General features: G+C 39.1%; 1 protein-coding gene across 13 annotated transcripts in view; it reads left to right on the top strand.

Annotated features, from left to right (window-relative positions):
- Positions 1–9,918, top strand: part of MBNL1 (muscleblind like splicing regulator 1) — a 199,597-nt gene that overhangs the window by 132,477 nt on the left and 57,202 nt on the right. The window lies entirely within an intron of this gene.

Here is a 9,918-nt window from a genome sequence, read left to right on the forward strand (position 1 = left end):
TGCTGCTTGCTTCTCATAAATTTTATCTCTTGAATCAATGTGGTGCAAAATGTTGAAGCAGGTATTTGGTAAGTTGGTTCTGCTACTGCAGTGTTATAAAAATAGATTAAGTAAACAGACACAGCAGGCCAGTGCAGCTTGGATTTTGAACTCTTCTGAGACCCGGTATAGCTTTAATAGTTTATTGGTCTGGGGAGAAAGAAATATGAATCCCCAATGTAATTTTAATATTATATAATGAAAGAAGAATGATTTTACAGCATGGAATCAGGTGTTGTAACTATTATAATTCTTTCAGAGAGCTTTATCCAAAAGCTTCCATTTTTAAGCTATTCTGGTCTACTATTCCGGTCTGCTGTGTATTTTTTTTTTTTTTTTTGCCTTTGCTATTTTTATATGACTGCAGCAGCATAACCCTGCACCAAGCACAAGACGGCATTGCAGTTGGTGTCGAATATAAAACTGTTATTAAATGAAAGCTAAGAAAGCACATCCTTGGAAAGAAAGGAATTGTCCACATCGAAGACTTGCAATATTAAGATTAAATTTGTCTTCTAAAAATAAAAATCTGAAAAGAGTAAATGACAGTGTGTCTCCTCCTTCAAAAGCCATGATTTCATATAGTCAAGAACTAAAATATGTTTAGTCACCCTCTTTTAATTATCCTTCTCTGTTGCAGATTACTTGTCCCACAAAAGTGTTCTCATTGCATTTTTCATGAACAAATGACTGCTGCTTTCATCAGAAGTCACAGAAAGCATTTATATCCGAGTTCAACCTTACCTGTGCCCTTCTAATCCGTATATGTTTCCTGAGTAATTTTGACTCTCCTAATATTAGGAGTTGTCTACTAATTCAATTAATATTAAAATTAAATAGAGAAAACAAATTATGTATATTTGCTACCTATGTGCATAGTAGGTATATACATGTACTTGCTCATTGATCTCCAGTAGCCTTAGAAAGGTGATTAAAGTCCTACTGATTTAGTTAAAAGTGGGAAATCAGCTTACCAGGGGCATTCCAGAAGTCTATGAGAAAAGGAAACCATAAGAATGGAGGTCAGTGGCTTACAGCAACCCGTACAGTGCTCCATTCTCTGAGCCACTGGCCCTTGTTTTCTAGGCTAACAGGTTTTCCCTAGATCCAATATATTCATGTAGTTTTGGGTATTCAGGAACAATCCCAAAGATCCATGACATGTGTACGATTTTGTTGGTGCTTGGGAGGAAGTCTGAGCCATGTGCTCTGAGTAGGCTTGGTGACCCAGCCAGAGAGGACACCCAGTTGGCCACCCATCTTAGTATGTCCTTGTTCAGTGTTTGTACAAACAGCAACTGAGGAAATGGAGCATTGCTACATTTGGGCATATACAAGGCTCTGGGGGGGGACACAAAGCTATAAAATCCCGAGGATCTTTTCATACCAGTACTGGGCCAACAGGATTTGAAAAATGACAAGATCTAACAAAAATTAGTTAATGGTTTTTAGATTTTTAGCTCTCCTAATCCAGAAGTCCCATTCTTATAACTGAGGGGAGCAATGTTCTTCCTCTAGCCTGTTGCTCATAGGTGCTTCGGATTCCCAGTTCAGATCTTACATCTACCTGCCTACGTCCAATTTGGGGTTTCTGTCTCTGATGATAAACAGGCAGAGCTGAAGGGGGCATAGAATTTTCTGAGAAATGGCCAAAGACTCTGGGTCAGAGACCTAGCAGTTAAAAGTAAGAGCTGGAAATCCGGAAACATTTCACTGATCGTATTGGGTGGGTATTCACTAAGCACATCTCATAGTTTACATGTAACTTACTTACACGGGTATATCAGTAAAGGAACTAATGGAGAGAAACAGTATCTCTATTACATAAATCATGCTCTAAAATAAGGGCAAAGGAGGAAGTTTGGTTGATAGTGGAGCAGTTTCTTGAGTTGCTAGAAAATAGGACTATAGATATTAATAGATTAATACTAAAGATTTTGCAGTTTAGAGCCCAATTCCCTTTCATTTATCCTTCCTAGGTCACATGAAATACTTCACAGACCTCGAGTAGGGATTAATTTCTATATGTGCCCTTTGTACATGCATGTATATTGATTGTTCTGTATACACAGATCCATACACAGACATCTGTCTCTGCCTCTTCTATATATTTATCTTTCTTTCTGCACACACTCCCACACACACTCACTCACACATGTACACATGAATAGGTATAAATGGGGGGTAGTCCTCTGGTTACTTAGTCTGAGATCAAGCTTATAGAAATAAGACATCATGCCTTCTTTCTTGCCATGAGAAAGCGCACTCAAGTAGCAGTAACACAGATCCTGGGGACACCTGATTCAGGGAGAGGGCTAGAAAGCACAGGCAAGAATGCCCGTGTCCTACAGTCTATGGAACAGCAGAGCAGGAGCTGTGACCTTGTGGGAAGCCGCCCACCCCCTCCCCCCTTACCAGAACAGTGAACTGAGACCTTCAAAATACACTCATGTAAGAGAGACTGGAAAACTTTCATCTCACAAATCCGGGTAAACTTATAAGAAGACTAACTATAGTCTGCTGGTGTTTTCTAGATACTAGCTATTGACTTTACACACATTTTTATTTAAATCCTCAAAAATCCCACTATCAGGTAGATTGTATAGTTAGTCCCATTCTATTGATGTGGAAACTGAGGCCCAGAGGATTATGAGTTAGGCACAAGGTCACAGGGTTGGTAAGTGGCAGAGTGGGATTGGAACCTGAATGTATCTTCTCTGCTTTTTGAGCACCCACTCTGGAGCACCGTCTCCTTTGTCAGTTTTAAAGGAATTTTGCAGCATATATCACGGTAGGAGATCCTTCCTGGAGAAATGAAAACCTTTCCTAGAATGGATAACAGTGGTCCCAGATTTGAAATGGGAAGTCTTCACCAGTAGGAGCAGGTATGTTATGTAACTGTGTAAGCTTCTGTTCATAGATTTCTGACATTATCGTTCAAATTCCTGAACTTCTTGCCATATCTCTGTTTTTTCTCCCAGATCCTCATACCTGTAAACTTTCCTCCTTCTGACCTTGTCACTTGTGTTTAAAACCTCGGTTCATACAACTTCCCTGAAAATCACACCTGAAATAGCAATGCTCCTTACAGCTCTAGAAGGCTTTTGAGAGGAAAGCTGGCAGTGCGGGGGCGGGGTGTGGTGTGGTGCGGAAGGGGGGCTTTATTCTGTACGCTTTTTATTCTCTGGGCATTTGGCTTCTGCCTGACTTGATTTTGTTTGTGTGGCATTTTGCTAAACATGGGCCAGGCATTATTTCACTGGGATTTTCTATATGAACCCCCCTGGCATAGTTCATGATGAAAACCAGGGTATCTCTGAGGGAAGAAAATCGAATTTGATTGGCAAAGTGCTGACATCCTCCTAATGAGAAGTGGTGAGAAGTAGCATACAATTACCTCAGGCCCATGGAACCTGTCTGCCTGTCCCCTTCCTACCCCCAACTCACAGGGAGGCATATTTTAAAAATTCTGATGAATTCGTTCCGATTCTATTTTGGTCGGGGGGAGGCTAAGTTTGCAGGGAATTGGTAGGAAAGTATTGGTGTTCTCTTCGCTTTTATCATCTGAATGAATTGCAAAGGGTTTTTAAGAGTTTCTTTTACTGAACATGGGTTACAAAGAAGGGGAGCATCATGAAGTCCTTCCATTTGGTTAAAAAAAAAAGTATGTTTACATTTTAGAGGCCTTTGAGACTTATATATAGCAAATAGTGGCATATAGACTTTTTTCACCTTGAAATTATGTGATAGAAATATCAACAAGAGGGGGCTCCTGGTGGTTCAGTTGATTTAGTGTCTGCCTTGAGCTCAGTCATGATCCCAGGGTCCTGGGATCAAGCTCTGCATCGGGCTCCTTACTCAGTGCAGAGCCTGCTTCTTCCTCTCCCTCTGCCTGCCGCTCTGCCTACTTACGCTTTCTGTATCTCTCTGTCAAATAAATAAATAAAGCCTTTAAAAAAAAGAAATCTCAACAAGAGATCATTAAAGATGGGCCTTATTTTTTTTTAATATATGGACTGCTGCTTAGGTAATACTCTATCCATAATAATAAGTAGTTCACCGGGGCGCCTGGGTGGCTCAGTGGGTTAAGCCGCTGCCTTCGGCTCAGGTCATGATCTCAGCGTCCTGGGATCGAGTCCCGCATCGGGCTCTCTGCTCAGCAGGGAGCCTGCTTCCCTCTCTCTCTCTCTCTCTGCCTGCCTCTCCATCTACTTGTGATTTCTCACTGTCAAATAAATACATAAAATCTTTAAAAAAAATAATAATAATAAGTAGTTCACCTCTCTTTGCTGCATAATGCTTCCATTAAACATTTCAGAGCTTCTGACAAAAATGAAGAACTGTAACTGATATGAGGTCCATTGCAGTGGTGTTAATGGGGGCAGAGTTCAACTAATTGAGTCCATTGTACATATTTACATATTTCATGTGCTATTTCAAAACTCAAAATATGAACGGAATGCTTTTGAAAACCAACATACCTATCCTCCTTCAGCCTCTTCGAATAAACAACCATCCTAGAATTTCTGCTTTTGTTAAGGATCAGCAAGAAATAGAAAACATTCGTAGTGTTAATCTTTAATTTGGGGAATAATATATGTTTGCTTTAACATTTTTTCTTAACCAACCTATTCCTATTTTTGGCAAAATTACGTAAGACACACACAAAGAAAGAACGTATTATAAAAGTAGCCTTTCAGAATATTTTGGTGCACTGCCAATACTGTCGCGTTCTTCTGAAAGGTAGCTGTTTCCACTTTTTGAAGGAATGTAAGGGAAACTTCATAAAAGATGCAAAAATATTCCTGAGAATTATTCTGAGTAGAAAATCCCAAAGCCCCTTATGTGTTTTTCACCGGAAACATGCCTTGTGCAGATGGCCAGTTGAGTTTTCGAGCATTTTACTGTGGTGTACAATTTGTTGCCTGAGATCCTAGGTTTCTAGAATGGTGTTATCTTATCTCTTTGAGTTACCTCCTAAAAGGAGTCCAGATTCCCTTGCCTAGATGCCGGAGGAAGGTGACAGAAGTCGTCTTTATAAACAAGGCTCTCCTTCCCACCCGACTCTTACTGGGCTATCTCCTTGTCCTGTTCCATTCCTCCCTCAAATCCCTCTCCATGTGTGCCTGTTTTCTAGCGGTCCTTTCTCTGAGATCCTAGAATGCAGTGACATTGTATTCCCAATAAAGTAGGTACAGAAGGGGATTATGGACTTTGGTTCCTTGTAAGTCTGTGATGCTGATTACAAACACAAATTATCGTGCAGCTAGCGTCTATCCTAGAGGATTGTTTGATATCCGAGACTGGTCCTAGATTCCAGAGCACTTTTAAGAAGCACAGTAATTCTAGTCCTTACCTGAAATTGGCAACAAAGAGCTAGAAGTCTCTAGAACCATATTGGACTGCTAGGTTAAGAAAGCCTCCAATTTACCTTTTCAAGACAATGAATGGGCGGGCGGGTGGGATATTTCAGATATTTCAGAGATCTTTCAGACCTCTCTAGGTCTGAAAGAATTTCCTTTGACCTTTTGAGCTCAGCTTTATCCACTCCTCTTTTTTTGAGGAAATTTCTCATGAAGTCAGATGCCACGATCCCTCCTACATCTGACTCTATTTACCGGTAGGAATTGTGTTTTGTATTTCCTTTTCTATCCTCTGTCACCCAGCATGATGATAAGCCACTAGGCACCCAATGTATATTGATTCATAGATAGAAGGAAAAGTAGGAAATTAACAAAATTGTAGATGGAGGATACTCTTTCCTGTGTATGTGCAGTAGTTGGCACAATGAGTTTGAATGTTACTTATAATCCATCAGTTCTTTGTAGAGATTGTTGTCTCAAGAGTCATTTTTTTCCTTCAGAAACCTCATATTTATCGCTTTTAGTAGAAAGTACAAAATTATTGTAAATATTTTTTCTAAGCACCTCACTGAAAAAACGGTGCCTAATTTATGGAACTTTTCTAGCAGTTATTGAGAGCAACTAGTTTTATATGAATCTGTTTTTATCACTGACATTCAGTTCATCCTTCATGGTTTTCCAAGATGAACCTACAGCTTTTAATATCAAAACTATCAGATTTTCTTCACAATTTCATCCAAAGTGAGAAGGATGGAGACATTCTATTATCTTTACAGCGTCCACACTGCTACTTTGGGGCAAAACTGAGTTTTTTTTCCAACGCGTAATGGCAACAACTTTGTTTGTGACAACTTTGTTAATGGATTTCATACAAACCAGCTGTGACATACTGATACACCGTAGCAACTGACATAGTCAATTGTGAATAGTCCATTTGCGTGAAATCCGTCGTGTAACTCAAAGTGTATTGGGGTGATGGCCATAAGAAGTCTGTCTGACTGTATTAATGTACAATGAAAAGGGTCCTTAAAGATTGTTTTCTTAAATTGCTGCCTTTTAAACACCACTGGCTATTTGAATTTCAGCTTGATGCTATGTTTGTTCTAAACATAGCCTGCTGAATTTGTTTATACAGTACCTATAAATCAGGCAGATGAGTCTCCATTGCTTTAATTGTTCTGTGACTTTGTACAAATTACCTCATTTCACAGGATCTCAGAATCCTTGTCAGCAAATGGGAGACGAGGTTAACAGTATTCCCATCCTGAAGTCGTGGGGGAGGATAATGTGAGACCCGTTCTTTCCTCTTGTTAACGCTGCGGCTCACGGTGAGCGAGGGGAAATAAGGCTTTGCCCCCATGGATCTTACATCCCTAGTGGGATCAGTCAGTCAGTAAGTGAACATATAAATTAGCACCATCACTGCAGGTCTGACCAATGCTATAAGGAGAAGAAACAGGAGCAGCAGTCTGGTGGAGGCTGGTTCTGGGAGAACTTTAATTGAGTAGCTTATGTTTACTGTTCTGTCTGGGGGAGCATCAGCAATAAGTGGTAATATTTTTCCCCTTATTATGCATAGTTAATTTTCTTATTTTCTATTTAACCAGTGTGTTCATAATTTATTTAAAAAATGGATAAGTAGCTTTTATTTTGTGACAGGTGTTTTTGTTTTATAAATTTAAGATATCAAAGCAGATTATTTCGTTGCTTGAGGGATAAAAGAGTGGGTACATTTTCGTTTCTTCACAGAGTAATATAAATTATTATAAACTAAGGTATCATATGGTAGTCCTGATTATTCAAATCTGTTTTTCTCTTCTCTTTTGGTATATAATAAATTTCAGGGAGGACATGTGTGCATTAGCTTACAGTAATCCACTTGAACAGTTTAGTGCAACTGTTTTGTCTTGGGTTGTTGAGTACCATAAAGCCACAGGAGCCACCTTTACTCTTGATTTGTTTAATGAGTGCCGATCTTTCTATATCCTTATGACTTAGGTCCTCTTCACCATAGGTCTTCCTGACATTCAGGTAGTCCTCAGCAAAGACATTCAATGAGTGGGTTATTCTTGCTTATAGTGTAGATTTCCTAATTAGGCATTTAGGTTACTTCCACTTACTTCACCTTGTCCACCTTAAAAATTAAACAACAAAGGTTCTCAGGCAGCAAATTAGTTTATTTGGAAACAGCAGAGGAATTGCAATTCAGAATAGGAAAACTCTGCAAACCATCAGCAAGTCTGGAGAGCAAAGGAGGAGAGTATCCCTTTATAAAGGAACCGAGTAAGTCAGGAGGTATTGTTTTGACGAAAGTTCATGGGAGAAAAATCAGAGTTCCAAGTGATGGCTTCTCATTGGCTGCAGAGCTGGGCGGCTTGCTGTTCCCAGGCTGAGAGGAGATCTTCCTTCTTCCTGCCGAACTATGCAGGCTGGCCCCAAGGAATGTACCTGAGAGCCCCTCCCCTTACTGGCTTCCCAGCTCCATTTTGAATGAGGTTTCCTTCACTCATTTTCACAGCCGTTACTCTCTGAATGTACCTCTCCTGAATAAAGCCTCCATCCCAATCAGGTTGGTTTAACCACTGGCCATTGCATGGCCTGAAATTCCCACCTGTTTGCTCTTTTACTTGTTAGGTCCTCTGGCTCTTTGGATTCGTGGGAAGCCACCTCTCTTACAGAAGACCCAATCCTCCAACTTGGTATCAGATCTGAATTTGAGACTTAAACTTTACTTGCTACTTCTGTAACCTTGGGCAAGTCCTTTAACTTCTTTGACCCTTAGTTTCCCCATCAGTATAACATGGTTAATACCAGTTACTCATACGGTCATTGTGAAGTTAATTGAAAATGCTTGTGAAAATGCCTGACTCCCTGCCATGTTTTCCTCTGTACTTTGTCCTCTTCGGTAGCACTTCACAGTATGAAGGGCACGTCATAGCACCGATTATCTGTTTTCTGAAATATACCCTGTGGTGGGTTTTATGGCCCATGCCACCCCACCTTTTCCTTTCATACTATTTTCACCTGACCTTTCCTTTTGGTTTTTGGGTGTCGATAGGCAGTCAGATAAAAGAGAAGTAGATTAAAATTCTCAAAAAGGAAGTTTGGAGATTACCTCTTTATTTTGAAGAACCATCTATCTGTTCATTTGTGTGAGCAGTGCTTTATTTATGAAAACTGAGGTAGAAGAAATGGTTTGTGGTAAATTGACAGGTGTTTTTACAATAGTGGACCTATAGAAATACAATGAGGAAAAACATGGGGGGTAGGGTATAATACGTTTTTAAATGTATCATTGGAAAGACCACAAAAGGAGAAATGACAAAGTTTCCACAGGAAATAGTGAGCTGGTAGGACTATACAAAGAGAAGACACTGTAGGACAGTACTGTTAAACCCATGTCATAGTAGTGATGTGCTGTTAAAAATGGGTGATCTAACCTGAACGTTTTCCCGACTTTAAAATCTGGCAGTTAAGAACGTTGTCATTTTGGGAGCTGTTTCGTCTTAAATGATGGATTATGTGTTTTAAACATAAATAATAAAGCTGTAGATAATTTGTAAAGTTGTACTTGAATCTTTTTAAGGTGTTTCTTGGTCCTTCCAGGATACTCTGTTTAATCTTTCCCTGCAATAACTGCATTGACTAATACATTATAAATCTTTTCTTGCTGTGTGCTACATGGGCTCCAATAATTTCATCTACTCACTCGTGGTGGGGGATGAGAAGTGGGCGGGACCTGTGCCCCTGCCCCATATAAACTAGTGTACTCTAGCAAAACCCTGGCAGTTTGTAATGTAGAATACTACTTTTAAGAGGAATTACTGTTTGTTTGTTATCAGTCTGTTTGATTATCAATTTTATTCTCTATCAGAGATTAATATTAAAAAAATAAACTGCCTTACTAAGTTCCCTTTTCAGAGCACAATTTATGTAAAAACTAGTCAAAACAAACCAAAAACAGTTGTCCTGATTCAGTACAAGAGAAATTTACTGTAAATTAGGAACCGCAACTTTTTAAATGAAATTTGAAATTATTTTGACTTATTAGGTAAGTGCTAACGATGAAATAAGCCAAAACAAACAGTTTCAGAAATAGCTAAAAATAGTTTCATGTAGAGACTTAAACGTATTTTGGATAATGTGAAACTTAAATCACAGAATTATGACTCACTGAAAGAGGCTGGGAAAAAATTCTGTAGAAGTTAGGCATATATGCTAATTCCTATTTTTTTTTTATGCTAGTGCATTTTACTACACCACTCTAGAACAATTCCCATTTAATTTTAGAAAGGCTTTTCATATTTGATTTCATGATATTGTAGGATTATCTTAGGGTGGGTAGTAAAGTTGTTATTTTCAGGTATTTTAGATGAAAATGTCACATGCAGAAAACCTCCATTAAAATTATCAATATCAGCTACTGGTGGAATAAAATGAGGCAAGCATGAACTTTTTTTTATTGCTGTGGGTTTTTATGGAATCGGGAAAAATGGAAAGTAATTCTAACAGGAAA

Source organism: Neovison vison, chromosome 6, assembly GCF_020171115.1.
Source record: "Neovison vison isolate M4711 chromosome 6, ASM_NN_V1, whole genome shotgun sequence".
Lineage (NCBI taxonomy): Eukaryota > Metazoa > Chordata > Mammalia > Carnivora > Mustelidae > Neogale > Neogale vison.